Source organism: Symphalangus syndactylus, chromosome 15 (genome assembly GCF_028878055.3).
Source record: "Symphalangus syndactylus isolate Jambi chromosome 15, NHGRI_mSymSyn1-v2.1_pri, whole genome shotgun sequence".
Classification (NCBI taxonomy): Eukaryota; Metazoa; Chordata; class Mammalia; order Primates; family Hylobatidae; genus Symphalangus; species Symphalangus syndactylus.
The window spans coordinates 31,150,623-31,167,980 of NC_072437.2; the positions used below are offsets into that span (position 1 = coordinate 31,150,623).

The 17,358-nt window shown below is 33.1% G+C and overlaps 1 long non-coding RNA gene across 1 annotated transcript in view; it reads right to left on the reverse strand.

Moving 5' to 3' along the window:
* The window catches only part of LOC134732538 (uncharacterized), a 49,062-nt gene that overhangs the window by 20,887 nt on the left and 10,817 nt on the right, over nucleotides 1-17,358 (reverse strand). Inside the window, exon 3 of the long non-coding RNA XR_010115851.1 lies at nucleotides 6,232-6,316. This is a non-coding gene — a long non-coding RNA (uncharacterized lncRNA). The remainder of the gene's footprint in view (nucleotides 1-6,231; nucleotides 6,317-17,358) is intronic.

Sequence of the window (17,358 nt, forward strand, 5' to 3'; positions counted from 1 at the left end):
GTCAAGGTGGAGAAACACTGCCCAGTGAAGAGTAGTGGAGGTGGGGACCTGTGTGGCAAACAGTCTGGCCACTTTTCCATAAGGCTGTTACACTGTGCCTAGGATCTTCATCAATAGCCAATCACTGTGCTCCCTCCCATATCTGAGGGCAATAGGAGCAAGGGCTGCAAAGCAACAGAAATAGTGGCCTGCCTACTTCCTTTGGGAGCTCCATCCTAGGGAAATGCAGGGCTGCTGCTGGCCCGAGAGCCAAGGCAGGAAGTGGCTGGAGTCCTGGGTCTGGAGGCCGTGCCTAGAGTGGAGTAGCGGGGGTGTGGGCCCACATGGCAAACAGCTGCACTGTGCTGGGGCTCTGGATTAGTCCCTAATCACTGCACACCCTCTTATCCTGATGGCAACAGTAGTGAGAGCTGTGAAGCAGCAAAAATGGCCACCTGCCTCTCCTTCTGGGAGCCTCATCCCAGGGAAGTGCTGAGCTGCTACTGGCCTGAGAACTTACGCAGGTGATAGTGGTTCACTTTTTACAAATAATGAACTAGCATTGAGACATCATTATCACTAAAAGTCCATCGTTTACATTAGAGTCACTCTCGGTGTTGCATGTTTTATGGCTTTTGAGAAATGTATAAGGATATGTATCTACTATTGTAATACCTTACAGAATACCTTCACTGCCCTAAAAATGATATGTTCCCCACCTATTTATTCTTCCCTCCTCCCTTACCCCCTGTTAACCACTGATCTTTTTACTGTTTCCATAGTTATGCCTTTTCCAGAATGCCAGAGTTGGAATCACATAGTGATTCTATTCAGATTTGCTTTGTTCATTTAGTAACATGCATTTAAGTTTTTCCCTTATCTTTTCTTGGCATGAGAGCTCATTTTTCTTTGCAGTGAATAATAATTAAATCATTGTATGCATGGACCATTGTTTACTTATTCATTAACCTATTGAAAGACATCTTGGTTGCTTCCAGGTTTTGGCAATTTTGAAGAAAACTAAACATCAATGTGCAGGTATTTGTGTGGACATACATTTTTAGCAGATTTGGGTAGATATCAATAAGATCAAGATAAGATTGCTGAGTCATATGGTAAGAGTATATTTGGTTTTGTAAGAAACTGAAAATATCTTCCAAATTAGCTGTTCTGTTTTGCATTCTCAGCAGTAATGAATGAGAGATGCTGATGCAGCATTTGGTATTATTAGTGCTTTGGATTTTAGCCATTCTACTCTTGTCATCTATATTATGTTGTTTTTCAGATGTCTTGCTGTTATTTTTCTTGATATTTTCATTTGTCCTTCATAAATGTGTGTCCATAGATAATATCTAATCATAAAATAGGTGATATTTTATGAACATATCAAATATTACAGTGATTTGCCCAAAGAATTTCACAGTGATTTATTTTCTTTGGATGTTCTTAATGTCCTTATTGCTCCTTCCCCTGAACAGAGCAATAATTGTGCTTTTCCTCACGTTGTGTTCAATTAAATTATCCTCTTTATTGAAAATTCACTCCCATTCCTTCCTTGGGTAATTAGATTTTATCTTTTTCTAAACACTGTAACAATTTCCTTCTTAGCATATATATTTTCCTTATTGTGGCAGACACTGTTTGTCACTTTCCTGTCATTCTCATTTATTCACCAACGGATTCCTGATTTTTCTTAGATGTAAAAGTGGTCCCAGAGTAAGAATTTATGTAACTGCAACAATCTGTTTCCATTTTTTCCTCTGACAGGCATAGTAGAACTTGGGCTACTCTGTTCTACTCAGCTAGAGAGAAAAGATGTCATCTGCAATGTCATGGAACAATATTTAGTTTCTTGACAATAACAGAGAGAAGTGAAAGGGAATCTTCTTGGCTTTCTTCTTCCCTTCTTAATAAATGTGGGAAGATATAATCACTGCAGTTTTGGCAGCTATCTTATGATTATAAAGGAAGAAGTAGCATGATGAGAATGCAGATGGAGAAATGAAAAGAGCCAAGGATTGGGTCTGTGTGATAATTTTGACTCATAAAACCACCTACAGTACCACCTCCCTCAGTAAGACACTCAGTTGATATTTCCTTACTTGAGCCAAATGTATCTTGATACCCTCCTAGAAATAGACTTAGTGTCAATGGCCATGCCCACATCTTTGAAACATTATCAATAGTATTTATTTCAGAAAAAGGTGTCAGCTATTTGTTTTTCAGCCCAATTTAGGCCTAAAGATCTCAGGTGCAGGGTATTAGTTAATTAGACATTTTGTCTCTTCTTAAAATTCATATTTGAAATATAAGAAATTTAAGGCAATGTTTTAATTGCTTATGTGTATCTTCACCATACTTCATGACCCTTTGGAAAGAAAATCAATATATGTGTTGTATTACATATGCCATCGGTCAATATGTAGAAAATATGACCACACACCTTCATAACAGTTCTGGGTAAAATTTTTAGTATCTATTTTTTTTTCCTTTTTCTTTGCCTTACAATTTTTTTTTCTTTTGAGATTGCAGTGGAGCTAAATGGGCTGCACAACCCCTTCTTAATGACAAGCAATTTTCTTCCCACTCTACCAAATAACTCTCACACTAAACTTACATTTTATATAATAAAGTTTTTCTGTATTTTGTGTTTCTTTGTTTTTTATCTGTTTTTTGGAGATTTGAGAGCATTAACTAATAGTTAAGGCACTCTTTTGATTAAAATTATCATTTTCTTCCATTAGTACTTGAAATAAAATCCAAACTTATCACTGGAAATGCTGTTAACTCTCTCTCTAGCTATATCTTTATAAATCTCCCCACAAACAGTGACACAGTTGCTAAAGTTTGTCAAAATTTTTCCAAACACAGACCTTAGACCTTTCCAAACAAGGGCCTGAGGTCCTCTTCTCCTAGAGAGCTTTACTTCCCATCATTTAGCCTTCACTGCAAATATTACCAACTCAGACAGGCTGGCTCTGTTCACTCCTCTGAAGGTTCTGCATTTCAGCTGCTCAACTCATGGTTACCTTTATTGATTATTTTATATTGCCTTTCTCATCCTGAGTATATATTTTCATCTATTTTTCTACTTCTTACTGTTAAGCCTTCTCCCCTACCACCATCACAAATTACAAACATGACAGTGTGGATCTTTAAAATTTCACCTTTATGCATCATCATGTTTGGCAAACAATTACTTTGAAACATAATTTGAAATAAATAGATAGGTAAATAAATAATTATCTGTAATAATGATAAATAAAAAATGTTTTTAAGACTCATTTTCCTTCCTTCACTCCCTTCCAATAACTTGAGCTTTAGTCCACTCAACAAGTGGGTTCACTTTTCTCTTCTCTCTCTACTGCCCCTTCTCTAACTTCCTTTGCATTTCTTATTATTCTGCTGAGGAATTAACTTAGGACATGAGTATCTTCTTCCATCCACGGCGTTGACATGAAAACTTCTATCCTCTAAAAAGCCTATTTGGTTATTTTTCTAAACAAATACAAACTTTCTTGAAAGTCTACTGGTTAAAATAATATTTTTATGCCACACCAAAGCAGGTAACCAGTGTCTTTACTTCATTTAAACAGAGACTAAAGCATTTTTTGCCATTCATCCCATTGAGTTATTATTGAATTATTTTTGTGACATTTAAAAAATTAAAAGTCTAGACATTTTATACTTTTGCATCAAATATTATATTTTTCATATTCTTAATAAATTACCTATAACACTGATTGTACTTTTTCTGAAAAAAATCTATTCATTCTTCATTCATGACCATTACATTAACAAATAAAATTTTGTTACTAGATTCTATTTTCCAGAAAGTTTGTAAGTATCATTGAGCACAATTGATTTTAAGAAATATGACAAATACAGAAGCAATACTGTAATAACGTAGAGTCACCCTTTAGTTTTAGAAAAAAGTAGAGTGAACATTTTTTCATATTCACATATTTTCTTGTTTACATAAATCTATTATAGATATGGACACACATACAATCTCATATATGCATTTAAGATAATTCTACATACTTTTTAATATTATGTTCTAAATATTTAAACTATTTTGGATACTTAGCTAAAATAACTGATTAATTTTACTGATTGAACTTATCTACATGGCTAATTAAAATAATTAATTTCCCAGTATTGGACTTAGACCTATATATAAAAACATCATTTCTGCAGAATACTAATGTGATTTTGGAATAGCTATTTGTTTCTTAGGGCTTCAAATTTCCCATTTGTAAACAGAGAAAATGTCTAAATTTAGGGACGTCACAGAGATGAAATTAGATAAGCAATATATATACCATATATCTTATATATGTAATTATTTGTGATGATATATATTAGTACAATGTAGTTGTCGTTTTCAGCAGTTTTTCACATTGCCTATTACAAAGTAACTACCCAATTTATATTCCTGACTGAATTTTATTTAATCATTTTAATGTATTTCATTAAACTATTTTCATATTTTAGGCTACTTATCTTTTTCTGATTACAAATGATAAGTGAATTAGAACCTACTTCTATTAATACATAGTTATAATATTAAAATCGATTTATAAATGAATGGAGATTAGGACAGAAACTTTCTTCTTAGCTCTCTAATATTAGCCCTGCTTATATTGAGGCACTTTTACATAATGGCTCACCTTTCTAAGATAGAAAATAGCTTTAGAATGCATGTACTTTAAACTCCTGACCTCGTGATCCACTTGCCTCGGCCTCCCAAAGTGCTGGGATTACAGGCGTGAGCCCGGCCCAAGACCAGCCTGGCCAAGATGGTGAAACCCCGTCTCCACTAAAAATACAAAAATTAGCCGGGCGTGGTGGCGGGCGCTTGAAATCCCAGCCATTCAGGAGGCTGAGGCTGAGAATTGCTTGAACCCGGGAGGCGGAGGTTGCAGCCAGCCGAAATCGCGCCACTGCACTCCACTCCAGCCTGGGCGACAGAGCGAGACTCCTTCTCAAAACAAACAAACAAAAAAGAATGCATGTACTTCAGAAAGCATTTATTGGAGCCACTTAAAACTTTTTGCGGATACAAGATGAATATTATATATTTAAAAAAATCTGTCATAAAGACGTATGCTCCCTCTGGATCACTGTTGATCAAAAGAGCACGGTAGATCTCTTTTCCTGCCCTCCCCCTCTCCACTCTGCACAGGTTTGGAAATAGGAAGCAGCCTTCCTGAAAGTCTCAGTGATTGAGGTTGGCACGTGCACTTAATTTTGAGCACAGCAGAACTGGTAAACAGCCTGAAGTGTTCATGATGTTCTACACAAAAGGATTATCCTTTTAAAAATACCAAAAACAATCTTATTTAAATACTGGAAGACAAATTCATGATATCTACAGGTATTAATATTTATGAATTTGGAGTGGTAAATGCTACCAGATGCCTTAAAAACAATAGTATCATCATCCTCTACTTTTAATTAGAAGAAAATTTATCTAATAGATATATTTAATTTGTTTTCTTAGATTTTCTTGTTATGTCATATTGTCTTATGTAACCATATATAAGTCACAAGACATGATAAATTTATCTAAACCTTTCCAATAATTCTTTTTACCGCTTTCTAATTTTCACATGGTTTGGCTTTAGCCAGAAATTTCAAAACAAAATGACAAACAGGAAATTTTATAGTGATCATTCTCATTTGTCACTTCTGGTAATACTTGTAAAAATTAGAAGTTCTTTGTAATAATTTCTGACATTTTTATAAGATTTTAAATTTGTCATGATTTTATTATTTAAGACTTTATCTTAAGGTCTTTTCAAGTTGTCAGCTATACTCTGATTTTTTTCATAGTTTTAACTAATTTTTATGGTAATTAAAGTAGAATACCTCCAGTGTTATATTCCTCAGTTTTGTAAAAATTCAAATAATACATATGACTTCATAGATATTATTTTTCAGGTTTTTTAAAGGGAATTATGCTTCTCTTAAAAATTTAGCTGGGAATACAAACCCATTTCTTTAAATTATGGCAAACTATCATGAGATATATAGATATAGATATAGATATAGATATATATACTTATGTTTTATCATTTTTATACATCTTTAATTCAATTAAATTGTAGCTGACGTTCTTTAATTATCTAATCCTCCAATAAGAGAAATCACTGCTGTTCTTATAGATCTTTTCCCTCTTTTGTTTAGTTATATCTGCCTTGGTGATCTCTGGTAACATGTTGGTCTATGTCCTCAAATCTATATTACCTTTTTTCTCAAACTATTTCGAGTTTGTTATCCAATTCCATCTGGTCAATTTAATCAAGTTGAACATTTACCATCTGCTTATGCTCTGTTTAATACAACTGAAGGAAGACAAGGACCCTCATTAGACAACCCAAACCTCTGACTTCAACCACCACTATACTAGACAAGTCAAACTCCATATTCTAGAAACACTCACTGGCCTCAAGTTTACTTTCATTTTCAAGGTAGTAATCTTTCTTCATAAACATCAATTCCTCATCTTTGTATTTCTTCTTTTTAGTATCTAAACTTGGATGACTGCATTTCCAGCCTTTGTGCTGTATTACCTAATTCTCTCAACCTCTGGTCAAATGAGGAAAACTACTTACCTGATGTGATTTAGGAGGATATTAAATAAAGCCATTTAAATAAAACCCATAGCTGTGCCTGGTAAACAAAGCATGATGAGTAAATGTTAGCAATTCTTATTGTTTAATTATTACAATTACCAAACTTTCTTGAAATGATTTTTCTGTTTTATCAGTGACCACTAGCTGTATTGGAAAACCATTTGTATCAAAATATTATTGATAAATGAATATTATAAATTACAAAGTTTTTTTTAGGAAATATATTCTAATGCCTTAAAACTAAGCTCGTAAATCGAATATTTATTACATGTTAAAATCAAAATCACAGCAGTCAAGATTTGGAAAAGATTTAAGATTTTCTTCATTTTAAGGTCCTCATTTAATCGTGAAGCCAGAAAATATATGACTTGCCTAAGGGACTCTCATCAATAGCTTCTCAGAAATAATTAATCTCAAGGGAAATAGATTTTGGTACTTGTTAAAAATCTATTTACTTAATTTTCAAATTGTAATTATTAATCGTTAGATTATCAGAAACAAAACTATCCAACAGTCTTTTACTACTTTCAGTTATCATTTTTAATATTGTTTTGGTATATATTTTAAACTGTAACTTCAATTCTGGATTCACCATCATTGGTTTATTAATTTTATTTATATATAAAAAGAGTATCTAATGTATACTATCACTATGCTATTTTACAAATAATATGTAATGTAAGCCTCATATAACTATTTAAAAAGTGCTTCTGTTACTCTCATTGTATGTAGAAAGATATGACAGAGTAAATTGGTTCTTTCGGACAAACATTGGACCCATCATCTGGTATGCTAAGTTTGTTTCTATCTTACAGTTTCCCAGTCAGAGTGTGTTTGTCGTGTTGAGCAGACCCTCTCCTTCTAAGAGTAATCTGGTGCAATGCGAGATCAAATGATGTATGTAAGTTGAAAGCTAGTTTCCTAGCATTTATCTTTAGGTCTTCCAAAATGATTATCTAAATGTATATATACAAGGTATCTGTCAAGTAATTCTTTTCAAAGTTCCACATCTCTTTTATTTCCAGGTGACATCCTTGAAGGAAACCTCATATACGTCTAATAATTGTAAAAATACATTCAAGAATTGATGAGTCATAGTACATTGAAGAGTGATTTATTGATTAGTCTGTTTTCTTAACATAATGCATGTATTATTGTATCTGCAAACATACTATAATACTTTCAGCCTCCTGCTAAACTTTTAAGTATTTAAAACTGCCTAATAGCATAGCAGAGTTGAGGTATTAATCACATATGTTTCTAATTCAGACTTGTAGTTCTCTTTCTTAAATTTTTTGTCTCCCTTTCTGTTGATTTTCTTTACTGGAAAGTGTGCGCTCAGCTTTTAAAATAGGCAAGAGATTAAGGTGGCTCATTCACTGATTCCCATTTTATTGCAGGATATATGAAACATGTATCTTCCTGTTATATACATCCCATATTATATCTCTGTGAAATGCCTAAGTTTTAGATTTGCGTTTCAAAAAGAGAATTACAAGCCTTCTTAAGAGTAATGTTACCTATCTGATGCTTTCATTGAAAACAAAGTTTAAATTTCATCTCATTGGCAAGGTCAACTCTAAATCTTACCACACAAATTTAGAATTTAGAGTGGTTGTATTCAGAGGCTTTTATTTTGTGATTGAGTTTATGCTTATCTTTTTTTATCTTACTGATATTATAGAAGTAATAGGAATAGTTAAAACAGGTGTAATCAGTAAAGGATTTGAAAATAGATATCATGAAAAGTGCTGTTCCTATCTGGGTACACGAATCACATTAGAATTAGTGCAGAACCAAGACATTTAGACAAGGTTGTAAGTAGCCACAAGTCTTTTCTTCCTAGGAATGCCTGTCATTTTCTTTATTGAATTTAGATCATTTAAACCTCTTTTGTATCCTCGGATCTATAATAAGTTCTAAAAATCTGATTTCCAGCTTATTCAGCTTGTTCTAATTTTAGGATAGATCTGTAAGAATATAATGACCAGCTTAACCATAGTGATATATTCATTTCCAAATAATTCTTTATAATATCAATACTTCCAAATTTTGGAATGTAAATATAAATAACATTTTCTGTCCCTATTTAGAGGGAGGGCTATATACATATTTGTAATTTAATGTAAGGATCATAGTGGATATTCCTCATGCGGTAGAAATATAGTTGATAAGAGGGCATCTATCCTATTTAGAAGAAAAAAATAGCTTTCATAGGAAGTAATGTGCAAGCTGAGATATAATGAGATTGAGAGTTCCTTACTGGGGCTGGGGCTGGTGAAGAGTGCCTTCCATTGTATGGACATACCACAGTGTGCTCATCTATTTACTAATTAATGGACATTTGAGTTATTTCTAATTTGGGGTAATAACAAATAAAGCTATTATGAACATTCATGTACAAGTCATTGTAGAGACATAAATTTCATTTCTCTTAAATATGTAATCATGTATCCACTCAGTATAGTCCATGTATGTTTAAATTTTTAGGAAACTGCCAACCTGTGGTCCAAAATGGTTATATCATTTTACATTCCCACCATTAGTGTATGAGAATTCCTGTTCGTCCACATGCTTACCAAAATTTGATATGGTCAGTCTTTTTGCTTTTAGCCATTCTAATATGTATGCAGTAGCATTGAGATGTGCTTTTAACTTGCATTTTCTGAATGACTAATCATACTGAGCGTCTTTTCATGTGCCTATTTCACATGCTTATTATCTATGTCATTCTTGATGAATTATCTGTTCTAATCACCTGCTCGTTTTGTAAATTGGATTGCTGGTTTCTAAATTATGGGCCTTGAAAGTTATTTTATATTTTGGATTCTCATATTCTATCATGTATATGATTTGTAAATGTTTATTTCATACAGTACATATTTTGCATTTGGTCTTAGCAATAAATGTCAAAGACTAGAAGCTTTCATTTTGATGAAAGAAGTGTATCTTTTTTTTCTTTGATAGATTTTGGTTTTGGTGTTGTATCTAAGAAATTGTTTCATTTGAAGTGACGACGGTTTTATCTTATGTTTTCTCCTAGGAGTTTTATAGTTTTATGTTTCACATTTGTGCCTATGATCAAGGTTGGGTTAATATTCTAATATGGTATGAAGTATAAAAAATATTCTTAAAAAAACAAAAATGGAAAACAACATATGGATATACAATTGCTCCAACATAATTTATGAAAAGCCTATACCTTCTCCTTTGAATTGCTTTTGGCCCTTTGTCAAAAATCTGTTGTTTATATAGGTCAACTCTAGCTTCTAATCTAAAGTCTATTTTGTTCCATGGACCTATTTATGTATTTTTATGCCAAAACTTGAAATCAAGTATTGTTAGTTCTTCAACTACAATCATTTTCAAGATTGTTTTGAATGTCCTAGGTCTTTTGCATTTCCATATGGATTTTATGATCATATTACAAGTTTCTGAAAACATGCTAAGTGGGATTTTGATAGGAATTGTATCAACCTGTAGATAAATTTGAGGTTTATTGCCATTTTAACAGTATTACTTCTCTGATTAATGCTCATTGGATGCTTTTCATTTAGATAGAGCTCCTTTAATTTCTCTCGTCAAAGTACAGGTATTTCACATGTTTGTCAGATTTATCCTTAAGTATTTCATATTTTGATCCCGTAGTAAACATTTTCATCTCAATTTTTAATTGCTCATTACTAGTGTTCAAAATGCAATTGATTTTGTCTATTGCTCTTTTATTCCGCAACCTTGCTGAACTCATTTATTAGTTCTAGTAGCTCTTTTTTTTTTTTTGAGGTTCAGGAATTTATATGAGAGATTTATTTTTATTTATTTGTTTATTTATTATTATTATTATACTTTAAGTTTTAGGGTACATGTGCACAATGTGCAGGTTTGTTACATATGTATCCATGTGCCATGTTGGTGTGCTGCACCCATCAACTCGTCATTTAGCATTAGGTATATCTCCTAATGCTGTCCCTCCCCCCTCCCCCCACCCCACGACAGTCCCCGGAGTGTGATGTTCCCCTTCCTGTGTCCATGTGTTCTCATTGTTCAATTCCCACCTATGAGTGAGAACATGCGGTGTTTGGTTTTTTGTCCTTGTGATAGTTTACTGAGAATGATAGTTTCCAGTTTCATCCATGTCCCTACAAAGGACATGAATTCATCATTTTTTATGGCTGCATAGTATTCCATGGTGTATATGTGCCACATTTTCTTGATCCAGTCTATCATTGTTGGACATTTGGGTTGGTTCCAAGTCTTTGCTATTGTGAATAGTGCCACAGTAAACATACGTGTGCATGTGTCTTTATATCAGCATGATTTATAGTCCTTTGGGTATATACCCAGTAATGGGATGGCTGGGTCAAATGGTATTTCTAGTTCTAGATCCCGGAGGAATCGCCACACTCACTTCCACAATGGTTGAACTAGTTTACAGTCCCACCAACAGTGTAAAAGTGTTCCTATTTCTCCACATCCTCTCCAGCACCTGTTGTTTCCCGACTTTTTAATGATCGCCATTCTAACTGGTGTGAGATGGTATCTCATTGTGGTTTTGATTTGCATTTCTCTGATGGCCAGTGATGATGAGCATTTTTTCATGTGTTTTTTGGCTACATAAATGTCTTCTTTTGAGAAGTGTCTGTTCATGCCCTTTGCCCACTTTTTGATGGAGTTGTTTTTTTCTTGTAAATTTGTTTGAGTTCATTGTAGATTCTGGATATTAGCCCTTTATCAGATGAGTAGGTTGCGAAAATTTTCTCCCATTTTGTAGGTTGCCTGTTCTCTCTGATGGTAGTTTCTTTTGCTGTTCAGAAGCTCTTTAGATCCCAAACAAATGGAATAACATTCCATGCTCATGGGTTGGAAGAATCAATGTCGTGAAAATGGCCATACTGCCCAAGGTAATTTATAGATTCAATGCCATCCCCATCAAGCTACCAATGAATTTCTTCACAGAATTGGAAAAAACTACCTTAAAGTTCATATGGAACCAAAAAAGAGCCCGCATCACCAAGTCAATCCTAAGCCAAAAGAACAAAGCTGGAGGCATCACGCTACCTGACTTCAAACTATATTACAAGGCTACAGTAACCAAAACAGCATGGTACTGGTACCACAACAGAGACATAGATCAATGGAACAGAACAGAGCCCTCAGAAATGATGCCGCATATCTACAACTATCTGATCTTTGACAAACCTGACAAAAACAAGCAATGGGATAAGGATTCCCTATTTAATAAATGGTGCTGGGAAAACTGGCTAGCCATATGTAGAAAGCTGAAACTGGATCCCTTCCTTACACCTTATACAGAAATTAATTCAAGGTGGATTAAAGACTTACATGTTAGACCTAAAACCATAAAAACCCTAGAAGAAAACCTAGGCAATACCATTCAGGACATAGGCATGGGCAAGGACTTCATGTCTGAAACACCAAAAGCAATGGCAACAAAAGCCAAAATTGACAAATGGGATCTAGTAGCTTTTTTTATGTATTTCATTAGAATTTCTTTATGAATTATCATGCTATCTGCACATAATGACAGTTTTACTTCCTTGCTTTTCATTCTGGATGTCTTTTATTTCTCATGTTTTAGTTTGTTGATATGGCGAATTACACTGACTGCATTTCAAATGTTTAACCAAACTTGTATTTGTAGGATAAGCTGCATTTAGTACATGAATTATTAATATAGATAGATAGATCGATTGGACAGATATATTCAGTTTCTATTTAAAACAAATGTCATCTAGATTTACGAGGAATACTTGTCTGTATTATTATTATTTTTTTTGCAGTGTCTTTGTCTTGCGTTGATAGTGCAGTAATGCTAACCTAACAGGGTAGGTTACAAAATATTCACTCTGTTTTTGTTTTGTTTTGTTTTATTTTCTGATGAGTTTGTGTAGGATTGGTGTTGTTTCTTCCTTAAATATTTGGTTGATTCTAGCAATAAAGCCATCAGAACTGGGAAAATTCCTTGGGGTAACTGTTTTAACCAGTAACTCAGTTTCCTTAATATCCTCTCTTTTTCCTGATGCTTATATTTTTGTTCTCCCTTTTTTCTTTCTGATGAATCTGGATAGAGGCTTATCAATTTTACTGATCTTCTCAAGAAACTAGCTCTTGGCTTCATTGATTTTTCTATTGTTTTCCAGTTTACTGATTTCCACTCTAATTCTTATTTTTTTTTCTTCTCCTTACATTGAATTTTGTTTTTCTTTCTTTCTTTAAGGTTTTCTTTTTTTCTGGTGGTTGCTGAAGTGAAGACCTTAACAAGACATTTCTGCTTTTCTAATGGAGAAGTTCACCACTATAAGTTAATTACTCCCCAATATCCTTACTGCTTCTGCAGTATCCTACATATTTTGAAGTGTTTTCACTTCAAAATATTCCAGTTAAAACTGCTTAACTTACTTTTGTATTTTCCCTTTATTTCTTCTTTGGATAATGTGTTATTTGGAAGTGTGTTATTTAGCTGCTAGATATTCTGTGATTTGGTAGATTGTCATTGATGCCATTAGTAGAAAAGATATTTTTAAACTCATTGACATTTGTTTTATGGCTCATATTAACTTCTATGCCCAAAAGTACTCCATGTATACCTAAATAGTATGTGTTTTCTATTTTTGTTGGATGCAGGCTTCTGTAGATATTACTGTAGTCAAGTTGGTCAGTGTATTCTTACTGATCTTTGTATACTTGTTCTATCAATTATCGTGAGCTCCTTTGAAATCTCAAACTGCAATTATGGCATTATCTATATCTCACTGCAGTTTTATTAGTGGCTGGTTCATTTATTTTAAATGTGCAAATATAATTGTTTACAAGTAAGCATGATTGTAACCATGTGTTGCTCTTATGATAACCCTTTTATCATTTTGATAATATTGGAGTTTTTTTGTTTTAAAATCTACTTTGTCATTGTAATGTACTCATATCAGCTTTTTTTTGGTTAGCATGGTATATTTTTCATTTATTCACTTTTAACTGATTTGTTTCTTTATTCAAAAGACAGCATATAGTCGGATCTTTTCAAAATCTCTGTCTTTTAATTTGGCTGTGTAAACTATTTACATTTTATGTGACAATTGCTATAACAAAGTTTAGCTCTATTATATTCCTGTTTGCTTTTCTATATATCCTATTTATCTCTTTTTCCTTTCTTTTTTATTTTAGGGTAGTTACATAGTTTTATGATGTCATTTTCTCTTCTTAAGTTGCTTATGACGTATAATGCTATGACATGATTTCAGTGGTTGCATTAGGTTTAATAGTGTACATCTTTAATGTACATAATTGTGTTCCTTATCTTTACTAAGACTTTCTTATGGTAAATAAGAATAAAACTTCACAGAAAAATTGAGTAAAACATATGAAGTTCTCACATACTTCTTCCCCCTACACACGCACAGCCTCCATCATTGATGTTGCCCTCTATAATAGTACATTTGTTACAATCAGTGGACAAACATTAACCCATCATTATCAACCAAAGTCCGTTGTTACTACAGGGTTGACTCTTGATTCTTGGTGCTGTACATTTTGTGGGTTTGGGCAAATGTATAATGACATGTATAATGACTATTCATATACGTATTATATGTCTACTATGATTGTATCACATGGAAGTGTTTCCTTGTCCTAAAAATACCCTGTGCTTCCCCTATTCATCATCCTCTCCCTCATTACCCCAGCAATCACTAATCATTTTCTTTTATTCATTGTTTTGACTTCTCTAGGATGTCATATACTTGGAATCATATAGTATGTATTTTATTTTAGGTTGGCTTATTTCACCTAGTAGTATGCATTTAAGTTTTCTCCATATGTTTTCATTGCTTGGTAGCTCAGTTCTTTTTAGTAGTGAATAATATTCCATTTTCAGAATGTACCACAGTTTACTTATCAATTCAAGTAGTGAAGGGCATCATGGTTTTGTCAATTTTGAAGAAAACTGTTGTAAACATCCATGTGCATTTTTTTTGTGTGTGGACATAAGTTTTCAATGAACTTAGGTAAATGGCAAGAAGATTAATTTGTGGGTCATATAGTTAGAGAATGTTTGGTTTTGTAAGAAACTGCTAGAATGTTTTCCAAAGCGGCAGTGTCATTTTGCATTTTTACCGAAATCTTACTGCCTCAAAATCCTCATCAGAATTTGTTGTTGCCAGTGTTTGAGACTTTAGTCATTCTATTAAATAGCTAGTGGTATCTTATTGTTTCAATTTGCAATTCCTAAATGACATATGATGTTGATCACCTTTGTATATGCTTATTTACCATATGCATACCTTCTTTGGTGAAGTGTCTGTTCAGATATTTTGCCCATTTTTAAAGAAGTTTTTATTTTCTTGTTTTATTTACCTTATTTTATTTATTTATTTAATTTTTGGAGGTAGAGTCGCCCAGGCTGGTCTTGAATTCCTGGGGTTAAGCAATCCTCCTACCTCAACTTACTGAGTAGCTGGGACTACAGCCACATCTTGTTTGTTCATTTTCTTATTGTTGAGTTTTAAGAGTTGTTTGGATATTAAAAACAACAGTATTTTATTAAATATTTCTTTCCAAATATTCTTTCTCCATTTGTGGCTTGTCTTCTTATTCTCTAGACAGTGTCTTTCACAGAGCAAATATTTTTAATTTGAATGGAATCCAACTTATCAGTCCCATATCCCAATATACTCCTGAGGAAAACATCAAACAAATTCCTATAAAGCGCATCCTACAGTAGTACTTCTCAAAATGTCAAGATCATCAAAAACAAGGTAAGTCTTAATGACTGTCATTGCCAAGAGGAACCTAAAAGGCATGGCAACTAATGTGATTGCATCCTGGGACAGGAAAGGGATATTAGATTAAAACCAAGACGGTCTGAATATTCTATGGACTTTAATAAAATGAAAGGTATTGGTATGGTCTGAATGTGTACCCCAACAATGCACAAATTGAAACCTAACCAACAAAGTAATGGTATTAGGGGAGGTGATTAGGTCATAGGGCTCATGCCTCATGAATGCAATAAATGCCCCTAGAAACGAGGCCCCAGAAACATACCTTCCTCTTCTGCTATATGAAAATGCAGCAAGAAGGCACCATCTACGAGGAAGGGCCCTCCCCAAACACCAAATCTGCTGGCGCCTTGATCTTGGACTTTGCAGTTTCCAGAACTGTGAATAATAAATTTCTGTTGTTTATGAATTATCCAGTCTATGGTATTTTGTTATTGGAAACCCAAACGAACTAAGATAGGTATCAGTATTCTTTCATTCATTGCAACAATGGGTCATGCAAATATAAGATAATAATAAGGGAAGGTGGGTGCAGAGTGTATGGAGATTTTCTGTACTATCTCAGCAAATTTTCTGTTAAATCTAAACTATTTACAATTTGTCTATTGTAAAAATGAGGTTTGACCCAAACAGAAAATATCAGGCACCCTCCAAGTTATCTGTATTAGTGAGAGTTTAGACTTAATTGTGCATACAAAGAAAGTCCAATATGATGTGGTTTATTTTTCTCTTATGTAAGTTAGAGTCCCACAGATAGGTAACCAGTCAGATAAATCTGGCAGCCCTTCTTGGGGCCCTCAAGGAACCTAGTTGGATGCTCAATACTAATAGTAACCTAGAAAATGCAAGTTAAAACTCCAGGGTAGAACCACATTTCAAACACAGTATGTTGGCAAAATGTTTAAATGTTTGACAATATGAAAGTGGCAAAATTTGTAGCAAAGGGGATATTCATACATTACTACTGAGTATAATATTTGGTACAACTATTATATTCTATTAGATCACATCAGATACAATTTTACTGAAATTGTGTATTCTACTAGATCACATCAAATACAATTTTACTAAAATTGATAATAAATACTAAATACTAAACATTAAACACTAAAATTGAGCATATATGGATACAAAGACCAAATCTTAGGCATTGGTATATCTGTTTAAAAAAAATCATAAATATATGTACCAGGAAAAAATGTTCACAGTAACATTATTTGTAATAATCTAAATCCTTAAACAATCAAAATGTCAATAATAGCATGGAAGATTTTACCTATGAAATTAAATACAATGATAATTTTTTAAAAACCCAAAATGAGTTTTGGAGTAGTAGTCATCATATTATCAGACTTTACAATTTAAAGAGTCTTGAAACCTTTTGAAATTAAAAATAAAGGACCACACAGAACTAAATTAACTTTGAAAAAATCAGGGTCACAGTGAAGTCCTTTCTTTGTTAGGCTTTAGCATGTGTGTTATAAAGACATTATGATAAGGGCAGTATGATAATAGATTAGGAACAGACAATCAGACAAAGACATAGACAATTTGGAGACATTTATAAGTGTTTTATATAGGAAATATATGGTCTCACAAGTCAAAGGGTGAAGAGTTTAACTATGTATAATGTAGTGTTAGGAAAATGGGTTTGTTACATGAAAGAGTAAAACTAAAATTATACTGTTTAAAATGTCTGACCTAGGATTAATGTATAACTTGTATAAAAGCAAATTAAAAAACATGATATATAGAAATATGCAAAGTATTTTTATGTCTTAGGAATGAGTAAGCACTACACTAAACATGCCAAAATAAATCACAAATCATACAGGAATAAATAATAAATTTGAGTTAATCATACTAAAGTTTCACTGTCTAAGTCTAGAGTTTCTGTTCAATAAAAACCAACTTGTGCAAATTTAACGGAGATGTAACATATT